The sequence below is a fragment of the Peromyscus eremicus genome, chromosome 10, assembly GCF_949786415.1.
Source record: "Peromyscus eremicus chromosome 10, PerEre_H2_v1, whole genome shotgun sequence".
NCBI lineage: Eukaryota > Metazoa > Chordata > Mammalia > Rodentia > Cricetidae > Peromyscus > Peromyscus eremicus.
Window position 1 is genome coordinate 67,970,863 of NC_081426.1, and position 20,857 is coordinate 67,991,719.

General features: G+C 44.5%; 1 non-coding gene across 1 annotated transcript; it reads left to right on the plus strand.

The window, feature by feature from the left end:
• Positions 1 to 18,687: 18,687 nt before the first annotated feature.
• On the plus strand, positions 18,688 to 18,760 carry Trnak-cuu (transfer RNA lysine (anticodon CUU)). The gene has a single exon. It is a non-coding gene; the product is annotated as a tRNA-Lys (tRNA).
• Positions 18,761 to 20,857: the final 2,097 nt, after the last annotated feature.

Below are 20,857 nucleotides of genomic sequence, written 5' to 3' on the forward strand. Positions count from 1 at the left end.
ACAGAAATAAGGATAGCACCAAAATCCAGTGAAGTTGGTGAGCTAATGAGTTTTGTTGGGTCACTTACAGGAGTATGGGTGAGGGGTCACTCACAGGAGCAGAAATGACTCAAAGACAGCTGTATCACCAAGGCCACCCCAGCGTGAGTGACAGCTCACAAAGCTGGGAACCTGGAGCACACTGCACAGCCTGCAGGCAGCTCAACAGGTTGGAGAGTGTCTTTCCAGGAAGCTCGGCTGGTTTCTGCTTCCTCCAGTCAGCTTGCCTAGCCAGAGTATTTCTCGGCAGTCCTTGCATGTTATACATTCCTGAGGAGGAGGGGCCTAGTGAATCTGCTCAGTTCCAGGGACTTCCTGAAGCCATTGGGTTTTCTCCTTCCTGAGTGTGATGAGCTTCCCTGCAGGATGGAATGTTCCCGCTCCCCTTAGCACATCCTGTTGTTTCGCCTCCCCTTAACATCTTGTGTTTAATGGACTTCTCTTAAGACCGGTTTACATCTTGGAGTCAACTGCTCCCTAACAGCCATGTTTACCAAAACCCACCCTGAAGCTCCTGTGTGAGCCCTGGTGGTGTGCTTTCTCTACCATCCATCACCTCACCATTTAATCAAGATTAAGTGTTTTGCTCTGTCTGTTCAACTAAATGAGGTTTATCATTTATCATTTAGAATTTGCTGTCTTCGGAACCAGGGCTCAGGAACAAAACTCTTCCAACATAGGAGGCGTATGTAAATCATATGGCAGTTTGTTCTTAGCTCCCACATGAGTGATACACATGACTTTAGATAAATCATTTAAAGGAAAGTTGTATTTTGCTGTAGGATGAAATTTTACACCTAAGTTCAACTGAGGATTTGGACTTTGGAGTGAACTAAGGAGCATCTCCTTTGATGGCCTGTCAGCCTATGAGAAAGCTCCAGTGCCCTGGTCCTGCCTCAACTGTTCTTTGCTGTCCTTACACACTACCTTCTGTGTCTTTCTTCATCTTTTTCCTTGCCCACACATGTCACTTTTAGGTGAAGAGAGAAGAGGAAACAGAAGCACCTGAAGGGCTCCGAACAGTGCTGGGATGTGGCTCAGTTCCCAGAGTACTTGCCTCGCCTGCATGAGTCCCTGAGTTCGATCCCCAGCCCTGTATAAAACAGGTGTGGTATTGAACACCTGTAATCCCAGTACTTGGAAAATGAAGGCAGGAGGATTGGAAGTTCAAGGTCTCCCTTGGCTGCCTAGCAAACTCAAGGCCAACTTGCGCTTCATGAAACCCTCTTTCAGAAAAGAAAGTGTGTGTGTGTGTGTGTGTGTGTGTGTGTGTGTGTGTGTGTGTGTATAACTGTGAATAGAGTAGTGAGTGGGGCCTGAGCAATGCAGCACACCTGAGAACCACATGCTGCGTCTTCCGGGGCAGAATCCTCACTGTGTTTTGTGGCTGTGAAAATATTCCAAAAGAGAGAGTACCATACAGATTTGTAAATTCTTCACAAGGATGCCTCGGAAATAGACTGAGGAGGAAATTCTTCACCCCTAGGATGTGATGGCAACTCTGTCAAGTTAGGCAGAAGTGATGCTGAAGCTACCTCCACAGCATCCTCTGGCTACTGCTGTGTGCTGGAAGTAGCCTTTGTTTGGGGGTGTAACTCATCTGGCACGCTAACATGTTCTTATAGTGAGCATGGATTATTTGTCTCCATGGTGTTGTGTTTTGTATTGTATTTTTAATGCAAAGAGTGGTCATTACTGCAGTCTGTTGTGGGTAGAATATACAAGTATCTCCCAAAGGTTTGAGGGTTGGTTGCTTCTAATGGGTCTTTAAGGGATGACTGGAAAGCTGGAGAGATCACTCAGCAGTTAAGACCACTGGCTGCTCTTCCAGAGTGTCCAGATTCAATTCCTAGCACCCACATGATGGCTCACAACTGTCTGTAACTCCAGTTCTGGGACATACAACACCCTCTTTTGAACTCTGTGGACACCAGGCGTGCATATGATGCAGATATACATGCAGGCAAACACCCATAAGTATATTTATTTTATTTAAGAGATGATTGGCTCCTAAGTTAATACACTGATTGAATTACCAGCTGAATGGACTTTCAGGAGGTGGGGCCTGGTTGAAGTTAGTGGTTTTCTAGGGGCAGGTCTTTGAAGGGTTTATCTTGTCCCTTGGTGGTTTCTCAACTCTCTCTACTTCCTGATTGCTCTGAGGTGAGCAGTTTTCCTCTGGCATGGCCTCCCACCATGATGTTTGTGGCTAGCTGTCATGGGACTTCTCCTAGGAAGATATTTAATCACCCCAGATAGAGAAGGTACCAAGAGACTAAAAAGCTTCTGTCTAAATCTGGCTTTGTGAACCATTTGGTTGGGGGCCAGTCTTTACAGGCACATGGGTGACTGAAAGATGGCTACCCCACCAGGAAGTCCCCTGGGCAGCTCCCTGCTAAACCAATGCAAAGTCCTACCCATAGGACAACTTATGAATGACTACACTAAGAGTTCGCCTCCCCTAAGCAGCTGTTTAACCTTTATATAACCTTGGGGGAAGTGGGGTGGGGGAGGTAAGCCTCATGAGTGTGGGAAACCTCCCTCTGGCCTCCACGAGGGAACGTTTCTAGGCCTAACCTGATAAGGTTCGCATGTGGGTGATTACAATGGTTCTGATCCAAGATGGCGGCGCCAAGCACATCCAACCCACAGGGTAAAGCTTCACCTTTACTTCTTGCTCCCACATTCTTTGCATTCTCTCTGATGCTCAGTGCGCCTTGCGCCCCAGAGAAGTGGGAGATAAGGTGTATAATTATTCCTTCCATTGAGGCCTGAGCATTGAGTCACTGTACCACAGTAACAGTCATTCATTCTAGGCACTGTGACTACCTAGGAGTTTTCATAGTAACTGCGACCCTGGCCAAGGTCAACAGCAGTGATAATCTGTGGCCATAAACATAGATACTTAGGAAGCCACAGACACAACACATCCATTTAACAAACAATAGTAGTAGCCTCTCCGTGGAGCCTATGACCTTCCTCGGCCACAAGTTTTTATTTTGGCTTGTAGTATCAAACTTGGATCCCCTCTGTGAAGTAGGTCTTAAATCCAATTGAAAAGTAGGTGGTTGTGCCCAGACAGTTGTGCCACCATGGCCCCTGGGGACATAATTTGCCTGGACATGCTAGTGGCATTAATACATGGGACCAGTCCACAGCTGAGTCGGACCATTGTTTCCCTCAGCAGCTAACACAGTATCTATGAAAGCCATCCATTAGTGAGGAGGTTTCCAATTCAGCCCCAGGTAAGTTTATCCAGATCCTTCTACCAGAGCGTGCAAGGTTTTCAGCCACAGAGACTTACTGTCTAGTTCAAGCAACAGCAGTGACAATAGCCTGTGTTGTGTGTCGGAGTGGATGGAAGGGAGGCCCTCGGAAGCCTCCCTTGCTAATAACTATAGTTAAGCAACCTGCCCCGGCACTGGGATTTTCATTCAATAACCCTGTAGCATTTGGGTGCCCCTTGCATCCAGGCAGGGTGCTTCTGTTTTTAAACCCTTTAACTGCTGCTTTTACTCTTCCTTCAAGTGACTTTCCAAGTCTGTAGGACACTGAAGAGCCTAGCATGGCGTAAAGAAATCTTTTCACACAGGTTGAGCAGTATCTCTGAAGGTCCATGGCCTCCTGTTGCAAGGAAGTGTGAATTGGTCTTGGAACTCAGCAGCTGAGGGGATACATGCTTACAAAACTTTAACAGGGTCTGATACAGCCTGAAAAGATCCCATCACGTGGGCTGGCTGTTCTTTCAAAAGAGCAATATTGGGCAAGCAACACAGATGGAGTCATCTCCCCATTTAACCCTTCCCCACCCAGTCAGTTTCCATGAGCTGTTTCACCTCACTGGCCATTAAGGGCCTTAGGTTGGGCAAAGAATCTCTCCACTTTACAGGCTCATTTTGCCCAACCATGTGACTCTCACTTTGCCCAACCATGTGACTCTCCCTATGGTTTGCATGCCAAGGCACAACTCTCTGATGAGTGTTATGTGACATAAGAAGCATCTTTGCCTTAGCTGTCCTACATGTTCTCATCACAGTGATCAAACACCAGGCAAGTTAAGGAAGGTTCCTCAGCTCACAGTTTGAAGGGACACGGTCCGTCATGGTGCGGAAGACTAGTGTTGGAGGTTCTGTGATGGCACCACTCAGGGGCAGATACTTGCTCACCACTTAGTGACTAGGAAACACAGGGAAGACAGGAAGAGGGCCTGACAACCTCAAAGCCTGCCCCAATCATCTACTTCTTCCTGGGAGACTCCATCACTTAAAGGGTCTACGGTCTCCCAAGACAGCAGCTGTTGAGGACCAAGAGTTAAAATACATGAGCCTCCAGAGGACACTGCACATTGAAAACACAATGCACCCCAAAGTACCTTCTTACAGGAAAGAAATGCACTCAGTACACTCTCCAGGAGGGGCGATCGTTGCCTACACCTGGGACAAGTGTAATCCTTTCCATCTGTACCACTCTATTACCTCCACACCCAACCACTGATACCCATAGTCCCTGTACTTTGGAGAGTTGCTCTAACATCCATACCCAAGTGCTCTGAACACTAGCAGGAGACCAATAAGCCTACAGTTCAACTTGGGGTCTCCAACTGCCCTGCACTTCCCTATGTAACAGGCAACTTCGTCCACACTGTTGGACATGTAGTTCTAACCCTGCAAGATCTCTTGCTTCACTGAGCAGACAATTCAACCTCAGTTATATGACTTTTTAAAATTTTTATTATATGTGTTTGTGTACACGTGGGCACATGTGTGTGCATTCACATGGAGGTGAGAGGACAATTTGGGGTGCCATTCTCTGTGTTATTCCCCTCGTTTTCTTGAGTCGGGATCTCTGACTAGCCTCGAACTTGCTTAGCTATGCTGGCCAGAGAGCCTTGGGTATCTGCCTTTTTCTACCTATCCAGCTCTGAGATTACAGGCACACAACACCATACCAAACTTTTGTTTTCTAACAAGGGCTCTGGATATCAGACTCGGGTCCTCATGCTTGCAAGGCACTTTGCCAACTGAACTATCCTCCCAACCCTCAGTAGCATGTCTTATCAACCAGACCACAGAAATGCTGCCACAGTAAGATGGCAAGCCTTCCCATCCCAGGAAGATGTTAGCTACACCATGATCCCTCCCATCCCCAAGAGACACTCTGCTCCCACTGACCTTGATTTCATTAGTCCGTGTTCAGGCACCAGATTCCACAGAACTTTCCCTAAGGATATGTAAAGAGATGTGAATTCACCCAGTTATAGAGGATACCAGTAGACCAAAGAATTTTTTTTTTTTGTCCAAGTCTAGATAATGAGCCAATAAGTTTCTTGGGGTTACTCACCAAGGAATAGGTGACTGATTCAAAGGCAGCTATACCACCAGGAAGTCCCTTGGGTAATTCATAGGTGGCTACACCACCCAAGCAGTGTAGATGCTCATGAGAAGCTACACTACTGAAAAGTCCTGTGTAGCATAGATGATTCATGAAAAGTCACTGATGAGTCCCCTGGCAATTTAGGGCAGCTGGAGTATCAAGGAGCTGCCTACTGCTGAGCCCGAGATTTGTTTTAACCTCTCTGTAACCTCAGGAAGAGAGAGGTCTTATAAGCCTTAAGAATTATGTGAGTTCCCCACTCCCTCCATGAGGGAACATTAATAGGACCAATCTTGTGAACTGCTCTGATTCGGGACAGCAATGATAATGTCCAGCCTGGAGGAAACAGCTACATAACACCATAGGTCGGAAAGCAATGAAGTCAGCTAACCTGGACTGAAAGTGTGAGCAGAACTACATATCCTTTCTTCTTTAAATCGATCTGCTCAGATGTTTGGGCACAGCGACAAAACTGACCATCACATCTACCAAGAAAGCTTAATGGATATGCTTTTCACAGAGACTGTAAATATTTGCATAATTGCAGGTACCTTGAGAAACTCCAGAACAGTTAGTGGGTAATGTATACCAACATGAACAGCTCTTTTGATGAAGTCTTTAACATGGTATCCTTAAATGTAAATTTAATTAAAAAAAATTAAATGTGATTTATATTGACATGTAAAAAGCAGTCATTGTTTGGGTATTTAGACTGCTAAAAATATTGTAATCATTCTGAGAAGGGAATAAAACAAGACAGTCAAAAGAAGTAGTTAGGAGCCAATAAACCTATAATCCCACCCACATTTTTTTAACCAGTTTCCTCATAAGAGAAATGCAGCATTCATGGGAGATGGAGAAAAATCTCTCCAAATGTTAACACTTAAACCTGTTTGGTAATGAGAACAGTTATTGGTCTTCAACTTGAAGACTGTAACTTTAGTATTTGTTCCCATATAAGCTAAACCAAAAAGGTCAGTACTTTGAGGTTTCCTGTCTCTTGACTTCAAGACCTGTTGCCTCATGGCCTGCTGGTAACTGACTCCAACCATGACTCTTACGCTCGGTAGACTGTATAAGATATTAGATATTTGAAACCAACCCACACTGGGGAAGTCATGGAACCTACTAAGTGGGTAGGAATGTAGCTTGTAACTCAGGTTGCAAGGACATAGTTTTGAGTGCAACTCTGTCCCACAATCCCTGGTGCAAACCCCAGTAAAGGATTACAAAGATTGAGTTTTAGTTTATCAGTTCCACTGTTCCATCTCTCCTTTCTACCCACTTGTTGTGGCCAAATTTTACCTCCAATTCATCTCTCTCCCTTCACATCTGAAATTGTCTATAGCAGTGGTTCTCAACCTTCCCAAGGCTGAGACATTTTAATACAGGGTCGTGTTGTGGTGACCCCCAACCATAAAATTATTTCTGTTGCTATTTCATTACTATAATTTTACTCCTGTTATGAATCATAATGTTAATATCTGTGTTTTCCAATCGTCTTTGTTGGCTCCTGTGAAAGGCTCATTTGACACCCCACCCTGGAGGAGTCATGACCCACAGGTTGAGAACTTCTGGTCTGTAGGGTTTCCTTTTGTGATTTGGCTTTACAAGACAGGTCAGAGGGTAAAGGTTCTTGCTACGAAGCCTGATGACCTGAGGACCCACATGGTTGAAAGACAGAATCAAGTCCACTAAGTTGTCCCTCTGGCCTCCACATGCTGTGTGTGTAACACATGCACCAGTGCACACAAATGAATGAATAAGTGTCATTTACAAAAGAAGACACACAAGAAACTTAGATGGATTTTAGGGTAACCATATAACCAGAGCATAAAGCAGTTGAGATGAAGAGTAATGGGATGGGAATGGATTTTCCCTTCCCACACTCCAAAAGCTGCAATTCTGGGGTAAACCCAGAGAACAACTTCTGTTTTAGTTAGGGTTTCTGTTGCTGTGAAGGGACACCAAGACCACAGCAACTCTTAGAAAGGAAAACACTTAATTAGGGCTGGCTTACTGTTCAGAGGTTCAGTCCATTATCATTATGGCAGGAGGCATGATGGCATGCCAGCAGACACGGGGCTGGAGAGATAGCCAAGAGTTCTACATCTGAATCATCAGGCATCAGGAAGAGAGAGTGACACTGGGCCTGGCTTGAGCATTTGAAACCTTAAAGCCCACCTCCAGTGACACACTTCCTCCAACAAGGTCACACCTCCAATAATGCCATTCCTTGAGCCTGTGGGGACCATGTTCATTCAAACCACCACACCTTGTGCTAGGAACATCCTGTGAGATCATGCTAAAAAATGTACAGAGGGAGGAAATCTAAGACTTTTTTTCTAAATAATTTATATACCGTACACTTACCAAAGTCACCCTGAACTCTCTGTTTGTACTGTTAGCAGCATCTCTGGTGAGCCTGTTCTCTCTAAGTTCATTGTGCAGCTTTGCTCTTCAGAGCCTTCCTCTTTCATCCTGCAGGCATGGTCTCTTTGTGTTCTAGAATTACAAAGCACAGTGAACAAGACAGAGTTTCCTCTGCCTACGGTTAGGGTTTAATATGGTTCAGTATTTTTCCCTACTCAGAACAACTTCAGATTGCCAAGTGTTGTTTCTGCTTTTGTTCAAGGAGAACATGAAATTAAAAAAAAAAACTATTAATTTTATTCTACTTCTTGGATTGGGTCCCCTGCAATGTCTGTCATAGGATGTGACCGTTTAAAAGCAGAAGTGTCTGAGGGTGGGTCGGAAGGAGTAAGTAACGTTCTACTAGCCATACATAATTTTCCTCAGTCATAGAATACACTCTGACATTAAGATCAGAAAGGCATTTGAAAGGCAAGCGAGATGGCTTAGTAGGCAAAGCCCTTATGAACAGGAGGATTTGAATTTGGAACCCCAGAACCCACATAAGCAAGAAGAGGTAAAGTGTCTATACACCCCTATGGCAAGATGGAAGGTGGAGACATGAGAATCCCAGAAACCCACTGGCCAGCTAGCCTGGCATACCCAGTGGCAAGCAAAGCACATTACAGAGCACATTGAACAAGGCAGGGTTTCCTCTGCCCACGATTAGGGTTTGATGTGGTTCAGCATTCTTCTTCCCTACTCAGAATAACTTCAGACTGTCAAGTGGTAAGTTTTGTTTCTGTTTTGTTCAAGGAGATTTAAAACAACAACAACAACAACAACAACAACACATTAATTTCATTCCACTCCCTGGATTGCATCCCTTGCAATGTAATGAGGGACCCTATCTCAAACAAAGAGGAAGGCAGCTGACATGCACCCAAGGTTAGCCTCTGGTCTCCACATGACATGTGGGTACTCTGTTTCTGTCTAACACACACACACACACACACACACACACACACACACACACACACACACGAGGAGTAGGGGATTTTTTTTTTTAAGTATTTGAAGATATGGAGATCTTACTGGGTGATACGGGTTCATGACAGCCTGTCTGTCTACAGAGGAAACAATTATGTAACCTGCCTTACAGTGTCCAGGCCTATCTTCATGACTCTACAGAGTGTATTTTCCTAGCCATAAAATTCAAACAAGTAAAACAAGAACGATCCCAAGGCTACTTACTGCTGCTGTTTGGCAGAGTGCAAGCTCTCCGACCTGTCTACTGGAAAGCTAAGAGGCAGTGTTAGAACCTCACTCTTTGCCTTCAGACCCTTCCCTGCACACATCGAATATTCTAGTTGAATTTCCTAGTCAGCAGTATTTCATAGGGTGGTCTCAGACAACATTACAAAATCACCTTCAGGAATTCTTGTTAACAACAACAAAAAAAGCTATGTTTTTTTAAATCTTGGATCTGGGAAAGTGGGGGGGGGGGAACCAAGAGGGGGAACCAGAAACTCATCATTGGTCTTAAGAGAAGGAAAAGCCAGGCTGATCCTCACCACATTTGGGAAGTTTACCCCGGGGCAGTTTGTGGAGCAGGAGCAGGAGGCACTAATGATGTCCTCCTCCTGGAGGAGACAAGCAGCTCCGATGGCTTTGGTGTCTGTTTTGATCAGTTCAGTGTCTTTCAGTGAAGGAACACTAGCTCCCAAATCTACGTGTTACTGATGTGAAACAAAGAGCCGTGATTTATCTGTTCAACTAAATTCTGACATCTCTACCATGTAACAGGAGAAGGTATAGGAGGAGGGCTTCTGTCTCTGAGAGATTGTGACTGAAGTGGGGGAAAGGTGCAGACTGATCAACAGCCTGTTATTGGCGGGAAGGTCAAAGAGGTTGCTCTGTTGGTACCCATCATGCCCAAGTCCCAGCCCAGGATGGCGGCCCATGTTTATAATCTCAGTATTCAGGAGGCTAATGTAGGACAATGAGTTTGAGGTCAGCTAGGGACACTTAGAGAGACTTTAGCCCCAAAAAAGATCAATCAATCAATCAGTCAAACAAACACAAAACAACAGCAAAACACAATCCAAATCCTAACCGACTATGGCCGTACTCAGGGACAGCCTCAAGGGCTCATGTTCCGTTGCAGAAAGCGTCCTCACAGAAGGCTTCCATGCTTGCTTTAATCTTTTCCTGCTGCCTTCTTGAGATTATTGATCATTTTTTTGTCTTTGAACTTGTGTTTAGTAAATCAAGCCCACCCAATGGGATCATGGGAGCATGCCTGGGAGCTGTGGAAACGTAGCCGCATCGGGATGTTACTGCACCAAGTGCAGAAGGCTCCGCACACGCATGCCAACACTGTCGGGGATGCAGCAGGGCCTGGGCCTGGTCCTCGTTTGCAATAGTGACCGAGGCAGCTGCAGAAGCAATGGCTGTGAGAGCCAGGGCTGTGGCTCTCGGAACAAGAAGAAGCTCTCAGGGAGACAGTACCGGAAGTAGTACTGAGAGGTCAGCTTACCTATTTCCTGCAGACCTGGCCCCTGCATCACTTGCACGAATACTCACTTTTTCCTTGAACCAGCCTTGAACTGTTGTTGTGCCTGGCAGTAAATGATTTTTTAAAATAAGAATGGGATTTTAAAGACGAGCATATGGGAGAATTATTATAGTTCTTAGTTCTTCACACGCTCTACTTTTAATGGCTGGGACATTGCAAAGTGAACAATCACGGGCCTAGAAATAGGAATTACATTTACAGCCAGGCATGGAAGCACCTGTAAGTTCCAGCCAATGGGGGGAGAGTAAGGTGGTGGTGGTGGGGTCACTTCAGCCAAGGGGACACACACACACACACACACTTCTGAGCACATAGCTCAGTGATAGAGCCCTTGTCTAACTAGCATGCCCAAGGCCCTGAGTTCCATCACTATCCCTGTGAAAAAGTGAAACAAAAGAGAAGTTCCATTTGAAAATCATCCCGAGGCCAGAAGGACAGTTCAGTGGGTAAAGGTGCTTGGTGTGCAAGACTGACAGCCTCACTCATCCTGTGAATCCACAGAAAGGTGGAAGGAGAAAAATGACTCCACAACGTTGTCCTCTGACCTCCACATGGACACCATGATGTGCACACACACACACATATCAAACACATACATACTAATAGTAAACCAATAAAAAAATGCATTCTATAAAAAGGACCTCCCCGCTTTGTTTCCCTTGGAGGTAGGGTCTGTATGTCACCCCGATTGGGTTCCATCTCCTGGACTCTGTGATCTTTCAGCTTCCCGAGAAGCTGGGATTACAGGCAACACCACGAAGACACACACACACACACACACACACACACACACACACAGCATAGATATGCGCACGTAATTTTTCAGGTGTTTTTGACAGAGTATGGCCTTGAACTCTTTATCCTTTTGCATCTGTTTCCCAAGTGCTGGAATTATAGGCCTGCCCATTGCAAGAACATTTTTAAAAAGATCTATTTTGTGTATGTGTGTGTGTGTGTGTGTGTGTGTGTGTGTGTGTTCATGTGGGTGCCCTCAGAGGTCAGAAGAAAGCAGTGGGTTTGCTGGAGTTACATGCAGCTGTGAACCGGCTGATGTGTGTGCTGGGAACTAAACTCACGTCCTCTGCAGGGCAGCAAGTCAAGCTCTAGTAGCTGAGGAGCCAGCTCCTCAGCCACAACTGCACTCTTTTTATAGGAAGGGCAGACTGTTTACAAAGAAGACGATTAAAATGTTTTCTTTGCAGCGGGAGATACGGTGGCAGAGTACATACAAGGAACTTTTGAATTATATATTAATCACGAGGCCACTTCCAGCTCTCTTTGTGCTCTCCCTAATTCTAAGGACACCTTTCTGCGTTTTAGCAGAGACATAGAAATGGCATTGTGTATACTTAAAATTAAATCCACACTGATATAAAACGAATTTGTATAAAAAGTTAAATCTGCGTAGAAAATTTTCCCACAAGAATCAACAACTCTAGAAATACTAAAATTTATGTTTGAGTTAACTTATCAGACATTGGAAGTTGGGGGCTGGAGTTGCAGTTAGTGGTAGAATGCTTGCCAGGCACCCACGAGGCTATGGGTTCAGTTCTCAGTACCGAAAAGAAATAAATTGGAGGTTGGGAGTCAGGAAGCAAGGGGGAAGAGTGAGGGGGTGGGGGAGAGAGAGAGAGAGAGAGAGAGAGAGAGAGAGAGAGAGAGAGAGAGAGAGAGAGAGAGAGAGAGGAGAGAGAGAGAGCTCAGTGTTAGCACAGTCCATAAACACTCTATCACTTGGGCCATAGAAAGAATCTCCTTAAAATGAAAAATTAACAAAATTGCGAGGACACTCCGAGGAGCCTGAGAAATCCATGGAGGCTTTCAGGGGAAACATGGTGGCCAAGGATGAGCCTGCAGAGTGCACAGTATCTCCAGAACAACTTTTTTTTTTTTAAAGGTAGGTCTTAGGGGAAGACACTTTTAAAAAGTGGTTTCATGGAACTGGGAAAATGGAAAGCAGAAGGGACCAGTGCCCATGGCAGAGAGAAGCAGAACTAGAGACTGGGCAGCAGCAGTAGGTATGGGAGCAAGGCCACAGGGGACTGCGGCTTGCAATGACGGCCCGCTGTGGGGGAGGAGAACGCCAGACTTCAGCGCTGCCTCCGGAATGGGCTACCCGACCGCACGATCACCCTGTCTCTGCGCAACAAAACATTGAGATGAAGAATCGTCCGTTTTCTGGATTAAGCGTCCTCGAAGACCTCTGTGATTTGGCTGCTGCTGGAAGCCATGCTGATGTGTATGGTCTGCGTTAGCACTGGAAACCATGCTGATGTCCTTGGTCCATGCTGCTGCTGGAAGCCATGTTGATGCCCGTGATCAGGGCTGCTGCTGGAGACTATGTTGATGTCTGTGGTCCATGCTGCCACCAGAAGCCGTGTGGAGCCCATGACCGGTGCTGTTTATGGGCAAGGAAGCGTCCTTTGCAGTGGTATTGACGACGGCAGACTCATAACTGAGAATGAGAGGCATTGAAGGCTTCTGAGACAACCCCCCACCCCACCCCCCAAAAAAGAAATAGTCCGGACAGGAAGCTATTAAAGAGAGTCCTTAAAAATTGTGATAAAGAGGCTGAAGTGTAGCTCTTCACAGTTGCTGGCTTCTGGCCAGGGGGTGGTGGGTGAGGGGTGGGGAAGGACTCAGTTTTCTTTAAGGGGCTGGGCACTGCGAGTTTGACCATGCTCCTGGGAGTACACGGGAAACATACATTGGACTTGGTCCAATTTTTTTATTTTTTTAAATTTTTTTTATATTTTTTTAGGGGGGTGCAAGGGTGGGAGGATGGACCTGGGAGGAACAGGAATTGAGTGTGATCAGGGTGCATCGTATGAAATTCCCAAATAACCAATAAAAATGTTACGTTGAGGGGGGAAGATTATTAATAAGCCATTAACTATATAAAATGATAACATCAAAATATTATTTTGGCAATTTTTAAGTGTTTGTGGTTTCTTATGAATCATTATTTCCCCTCTCATAGTAGAAGCTTTTACTGTGCACCTTTCCTGCCTTTTGAGCAGGGCGCCCACATTTTCCTTTTGCACTAGGGTAAGCAAATTAGGCAGCCAGTCTCAACCTCAGGCAAGGCTGTCACCGAGTTTTGTTAAGTCATGAAAGAAGACAAAACCCACCCACAAATGTTTAGGGGGTGTAGAAAAAGAGCAAGAAATGCAAGACAATGTGTACTCTTAAAATGTTCCATATAAAACCATAGAGTAGGCATTTCATCTATCTTAAAATAATGTACTGCTGGGGTAGGTATAGTATAGTAGGTATAAGAAAATACATTGTGGTTGACTTTTTTTTACTCCTCAGGGGCCTGCCACCCAGCTCTCAAATAAATACACAGAGACTTATTTTTACTTATAAATGCCTGTCCTTAGCTTGGCTTGTTTCTAGACAGCTTTTCTAATTCAAATTATCCCATTTCTCTTTAACTATGTTTTGTTTCTGGGCTTTTTACCTTTCTTTATTCTATATATCTTTCTCTCCTTCTTACTCCCTGGCTGATTGTGTAGCTGGGTGGCTGGCCCCTGGGTCCTCCTCTCCTTTTCCTTTTCTTTCTCTTCTTCCTAGATTTCTCCTCCTATTTATTCTTTCTACCCGCCAGCCCCACTTCTCCTTTATCCTGCCTAGCTATTGGCCTTTCAGCTCTTTGTTAGAACAATCAGGTGTTTTAGGCAGGTACAGTTAAACAAATGCAACCTAAAAGAATGCAACACATCTCTGCATCATTAAATGAATATTCCACAGCATAAATGAATGTAACACATCTTAAATTAACATTCCACAACAATATGTTTTTACATTTGTGCTGAGGTTGCCATCAGGAAAAAAAAAAATAAGGGCACTATCTTCATTGAGTAGCATTTGTGTTAAAGACATGTCTTTGCCATAAAAAATCACGTGAGTTTACCAGCATAAAAATTCATTCAGATGAAGATCAAATTCAGATGTAACAGGCGCCGGGCGGTGGTGGCGCACGCCTTTAATCCCAGCACTTGGGAGGCAGAGCCAGGCGGATCTCTGTGAGTTCGAGGCCAGCCTGGACTACCAAGTGAGTTCCAGGAAAGGCGCAAAGCTACACAGAGAAACCCTGTCTTGAAAAAAACAAAAAAAACAAACAAACAAAAGAAAAAACAAAACAAAAAAAGACAGATGTAACAGGCCTATGGGAGTGTTCATCAATGTTCTGTGCTATCCAAGGATTCTGTGTTATCTTTTTTCCCAAAGAACAGATAGATAAGCACAGTTATTCGAGTCAGCTTTCTGTTTGGGTGTTTCTTTAGAAACAGTGACTCTCAGGTACTAGGAAGAATATCCATCAGTTAGGAGTGCTTGCTGCTCTTCCAGAGGACCCAGGCTCCATTCCTACCATCATCCATAACTGCAGCTCCAGGGGATCTGACACCCTCTTCTGGCTCATGGCATTGGTACACACATGGTACACAAACATATATGAAAGTGTTTGCGCACACACACAAATAAAATAAAATTTAAAAAATGGCTCTCATTGGACTTTATAGTAGAGACAAAATCACAGTAGAGATGATTTGCTTTTGAAAATGAGATAGCAGAGAAAAAAACTTCAAGCAGATAAATTTGCTTCCTGTGGAGCTAACACAGATGTATTGAATTATACTTGTTTTTATTTTTGTCTGATGGCTATTGTAATAAACTCATTTATTATAGGAATTTATACTTACCCAAAGCTATTGGACAAGGGAACTGAACATATTTTATCTTTTCAATTTTTAATAAAATTACAGATTCCTAAGTGATGTAGTTTTTGTGTTGGTGCCTCTCATCGGCCTGTTCTAGTCCTTTATTTCTTAAATGGCTCAAACTGACTCCAAAAACATTCCAGTGTGTGCAGCATTACAACAGAAGAGTTCATACACAAGTCTCTAAAATTGGGGAAGACAACACACACGAGAAACAGAAAAGGTATTTGTAATCCATAAAGCCTGCTTGCAGATCTGCGACATTTCTTAGGGTGTCTCAAGGTCAACTTTGAAAGACGGCTGAGAACTGTGTGGAAGTCACATTCCTCTGTGGAGTGGGACGGTGTGCATGCATGGCTGGTAATTACCGGTTGAAAAGGCCATGGGCTTTTTGTGGACCCGAGTTAATTATCTCCTCTTTCCTTCCACCAATTCTTTAAATCATTAGATAGCAGCAGAAGATTGGCTTTTTATAAAGAAAAGAATTTAGGGGGTAGTGGAGAAAAGTGTTTTGTTTTTAAGATAGTTTCCCATTGGCAGAGTGGTTAGAAATCAAAAATTAAACTGACAAAACCCAAACAGAACCAGGACTGTCTATGTGAGTTCAGGCACAGAAAGCAGGTTGGACATTGTAGTTTTGCTGCAGAGTTTGTTATGGTGTATGAGATCCTAGTTCTAGGCAGGGTCTAGAGTTACAGGATTTTTCACACTCTAAGCCTATCGGGGCTAAGCTGCTTGGTCAACCACATAGAAAAAGATTATATCCAACAGGCAGGATGCAAGTGAAATGCAGCCCACAGACAGGCACTGTTTTGCCACAGTGTTTTCAAAAATTTGAATTGGGGTTGTAGAGATGATGCTTGCAGAGGACCTGAATTTGGTTCCCAGCACCCACGTTAGGCAGCTCACAACTGCCTGTCAATCCAGTTCCAGGGGATCTGATGCTCTCTTCTGGCCCCTGTGGGCACTGCATGCACACGGTGCACAGACACTAGGCACACAGATATACACATAAAATAAAACAATTAAACAAATCTCTTTAAAAATTGACAAATTAAAAATTTGGGCTACTGTGATGCTGAATTTTATGTGTCAAGTCAATTTGGCTTTTTTAAAAAAATATTTTTATTTTATAATTAATTTAATTTTACATATCAGCCACGGATTCCCCTGTCCTCCCTCCTCCCACCCCCCAGGCTTCCTCCCCCAATCCATCCCCCATTCCCACCTCCTCCAAGGCAAGGTCTCCCCTGGGGAGTCAGCCCAGCCTGGTAGATTCAGTTGAGGCAGATCTACTCCCCTCCTCCCTGCATCAAGGCTGAGCAAAGTGTCTCAGCATAGGCCCTAGGTTCCAAAAAGCCAGCTCATGCACTAAGGACAGGTCCCAGTCCCACTGCCTGGGGGCCTCCTAAACAATTCAAGCTCATCAACTGTCTCACTTAACCAGAGGGCCTGGTCCAGTTCCATGGGGGTTCCTCAGCTATTGGTTCACAGTTCATGTGTTTCCACTACTTTGAGCAAGAGATATCAAGACCATGATGGAAAAAGCACAGGGACAAATAGTCAAGTTTGGCTTTTTTTTTTTGGTTGTAGTTCAAACACTAGTCTAGCTTGCTCTTAAAATACCTTATAGATGTAACATTTGCAGTCAGTCTACAATAGATGGGTTCATATGGATGGTTCATCAAATAGGTTGAATGTCTTGAGAGCAAAATCTGAAGTCTTTTGGAATAAGGAATTCTGGCCAGGTGCACAACTGTGGTGCACAACTTTAATCCCAGCACTCGGGTGTCAGAGGCAGGCGGATCTCTGTGAGTTCAAGGCCAGCCTGGTCTACAGAGCGAGATCCAGGATAGCCAGGGCTTTTACACAGAGAAACCCTGTTTTGAAAAACCAAAATAAAAGAGAGAGAGAGAGAGAGAGAGAGAGAGAGAGAGAGAGAGAGAGAATTCTGCTTCAGGATTATAATAGAAAAAAATCTGTTTCAGTTTCCAGCTTTAAAAAGCTCATATTTGTTCTAGGTCTACTGTTGTGGAGACCCCTAATTGACACTATCATGTAGTGGTATTTGCTCCACCCACGACCTTTGCCTAGATGGCCTGAAGGAGGTGGTGCATCTTGCTGTTGTATGTGACCTCTTAAAAGGGTGAAGGGGCAAGAGGCCCCTTCTCCCTGCTTCCTGCTTCGTGGTGTGATGGAGCTGCCAGTGGATTCACTCCTGGTCAGAACAGAGGACGACTTCAGCTGTATTTGTTCTGTATTGAACTCGGTTCTGTATTTGTAACTGTATTTCCTCATTTTATAGCCTAGTAAATTCCCTAAAGCAGACTCCCATGGATTTCTCACTTTACTATTACTTCAACATAGACTATTGATTTCTGCCCCCAGTGGGTTTACTCCCCTTCGTTTCTGTACTAAAAGCTCCTGACAGAAAGACTACACTTCTCAGCTTCCCTTGTAGCTGTCAGTAACCAGAGTTTAAAATCTAGCCGATAAGATGTAAGCAGATGCTCGTTGTGGAAACGTCATAAAATGTACCTGATGGCTGCCTTGTGTCCCTATTTTAACAGCTTGACAAGCATCCTGTAGCCTGGGATTTAGGAGCTAGATCCTAGAGGACATACCGAGTCATGAAGGTCAGTACCACACCTCAAAAATGACAGCACAAAGCTGTAAGGAACCTTGATCCCTGATCTCCAATCCAATCTACTGGATTAGAAAGGAACCCCTTCTAATTGATGCTAATGTTGCTTGACATTTTATGTTAGGACTATGTAGATGTAGTTCTAGTTTGATACAACTGCCAGTTTTTTTTTAAAAAAAGAATATTTTATATAAGAATTTGGATCTCTGAATTCTCCCTTGAACATGTAGAGTGTTTGATCAACTTGAGGTCATGCTCCCTATTATAGCAATTAATCAGTACTAATGAAAACTTGATCAGATGGAGCTAAAGGGCCTAACAAGTTTATTTCCTTCCTTTAAGTTCCTAGAGGTAAGACAAAAGTATGTTCTAAAAATAGAAACAGCAAGTTCAAAGGTCCTGAGGTGGAAGAAAGTTTGATTGGGCATGGTCCACGAGGGGGAGAAAGGTAAAAGATGAGCTGATGCAAGGAGACAGGGTTACATAATCTATCTTCCAGGGGCAGGGACTTTGGTCTTTATCCTGAGTGTATTTAGATGTCATTAGAGAGTTTTTATTTGTTCATTTGTGTATGTGTGGTGTGAATATGTGGATGTGTGTGTGTTGCTGGAGAATTTCTCTCCAGCTCCCGCCACCAAGTCCCGCCAGTCCCAGAGCCCATTTATAAAATAAACATACGAACTCTTACATTATTTAAACTGCTTGGCCATTAGCTCAGGCCTGTCATTGTCTAGCTCTTACTCTTATATTTAGCCCATTTCTATTAATCTTTACTTTGCCACATGGCTCATGGCTTATTGGTACCTTACATCTTCCTTGTCCTGATGGCGGATGGCAGTGTCTCTCTCACTCAGCCTTTCACTTCCCAGAATTCTTCTCTTTGTCCCGCCTATACTTCCTGCCTAGCCAATGGCCAATCAGTGATTTATTTACTGACCAATCAGCAACACATTTGACATACAGACCATCCCACAGCAGCCCGGCTAGCTCAGTCGGTAGAGCATGAGACTCTTAATCTCAGGGTCGTGGGTTCGAGCCCCACGTTGGGTGCCATTTGTTGCTGGAGAATTTCTCTCCAGCTCCCGCCACCAAGTCCCGCCAGTCCCAGAGCCCACTTATAAAATAAACATACGAACTCTTACATTATTTAAACTGCTTGGCCATTAGCTCAGGCCTGTCATTGTCTAGCTCTTACTCTTATATTTAGCCCATTTCTATTAATCTTTACTTTGCCACATGGCTCATGGCTTACTGGTACCTTACATCTTCCTTGTCCTGATGGCGGATGGCAGTGTCTCTCTCACTCAGCCTTCCACTTCCCAGAATTCTTCTCTTTGTCCCGCCTATACTTCCTGCCTAGCCAATGGCCAATCAGTGATTTATTTACTGACCAATCAGCAACACATTTGACATACAGACCATCCCACAGCATGTGTATGTGTGTGTGTGTGTGTGCGTGTGTGTGTGTGTGTGTGTGTGTGTGTGTGTGTGTGTGTGTGTGTGTGTGGTGAACCCATGTACATATGGAGGTCACAGGACATCTTCAGTTGTTGGCTCTCACCTTCCACCTTGTTAGAGACAGATGTTTGTTGTTGCTTGCTACTGTGACCCCAGGCTAGATGGCCTGTGAGCTTCTGAGAGACTCGCCTGTCTTTGCCTCCCATCTCACTGTTGGAGGGCGGAGCGTACACACACATGCTATGTCCTGCCTTTACCTTGATTCCGGGGATCCAAACTCAGGTTGTATAACAATCGCATTTACCAGCCGACCCAACACCCTAGTTCTCCTTAGGGAATTTTAAGCAGGTGAATGAAATGACTTACTTCATTTTTAAAACTCATTCTGGCTGCGCTGCTGGTTAGATTGTAGACTTGCAAGAGCTGAGTGCAGTGCCACACACCTGTAATCTTCCCCCACTGGGAGGTAAAAGCAGGAGGATCAGGAATTTGAGGCCAGCCTGGTCTACATGCAACCCTTTCTCAGAACCAAGCCAAAGCAAACATAAAGGACCACAAAAAGAGCTGAAACAAGGAAGGCCGATTAATAAGATACTCAACAGTCCCATGAGAAATGACACCTGTTTGGGAAAACGAAGAGATTTAGGATCTGTTTTGGAGGTAGAGACAGCCAAACTTGCTAGCAGATTGGGTGTGGGGTTTGAGGACGGGTACTCAATGGTGCGGATGCTGGTTCCCTTCACTCATATGGAAGCCTAAGGGAAGAACTGATTTGGACAGGCAAGCAGAAGACCTGCTTTGCTCCCGCTTTGAAATGTCTGTGAAACATCCCAGAGAAGGAGCAAACGGTCGCATAGGTGAGGGTGGAGCATTATTCAGCATTCTTTCTGGATGTTCCACCGTTCAGCCTGGCTTCTGATTTAGGTAGAAATCCAGGAAATTCCATGAATTATTTCTGAATTGCATTTAACGCACGAAACATTTCTAAGTTATGCTCAATCTTGTTTGAAGTTTCCCTGGACCAGCTGGACTTATCTACCCAGCTTCTAGATCTCCACGCTGTCCAGGGGCTTAGCATGCATACCAGGCTTTATTTCTCATACTAGGTGTGCGTGGCAGAGCTGAGGTCAAGTATTTTGCAAACTGCTACGTGTCATCCACTTACGCTCCAGTTTGTCACGTGTCTTTTTAATTTTGGATGACCTTTAGCTGACTCAGAGTGACATTTCCACTCTCTGCTCCACCCCCTCCTTTTTACTTTATTTTTTTATCTTCTCTAACCAGTCTTTATTTCATGAAGTGTTCAAAGAAGCAAACAAATAAAATGACTTTTAATTTATTTGGGGGCTGATTCTGGGGTGCTGGGGAAGGGCTCTCTCCCTTACTTTAGAAACTTCAGCATGAAAACAGAGTCAGACAGATAGGAGGCCAGATTGGAGGGAGTGCCTATTGTTGTTTTTATTACACTTGTTATTTGTGTGTGTGTGTGTGTGTGTGTGTGTGTGTGTGTGCGTGCGCGTGCGCGCGCGCGCGCGCATAGCAAAAAAACCAAATTGGGGGGATTTAGTTTTCTCCTTTCACCATGTGGATTCTGGGGATTGAATTAAACTTGTCCATCTCGTTACCACAGACCTTTACTGTGACAGAGCTAGTTCCACCCCTCCAGCCCTGCTCTCTTTTTTTAGGGGT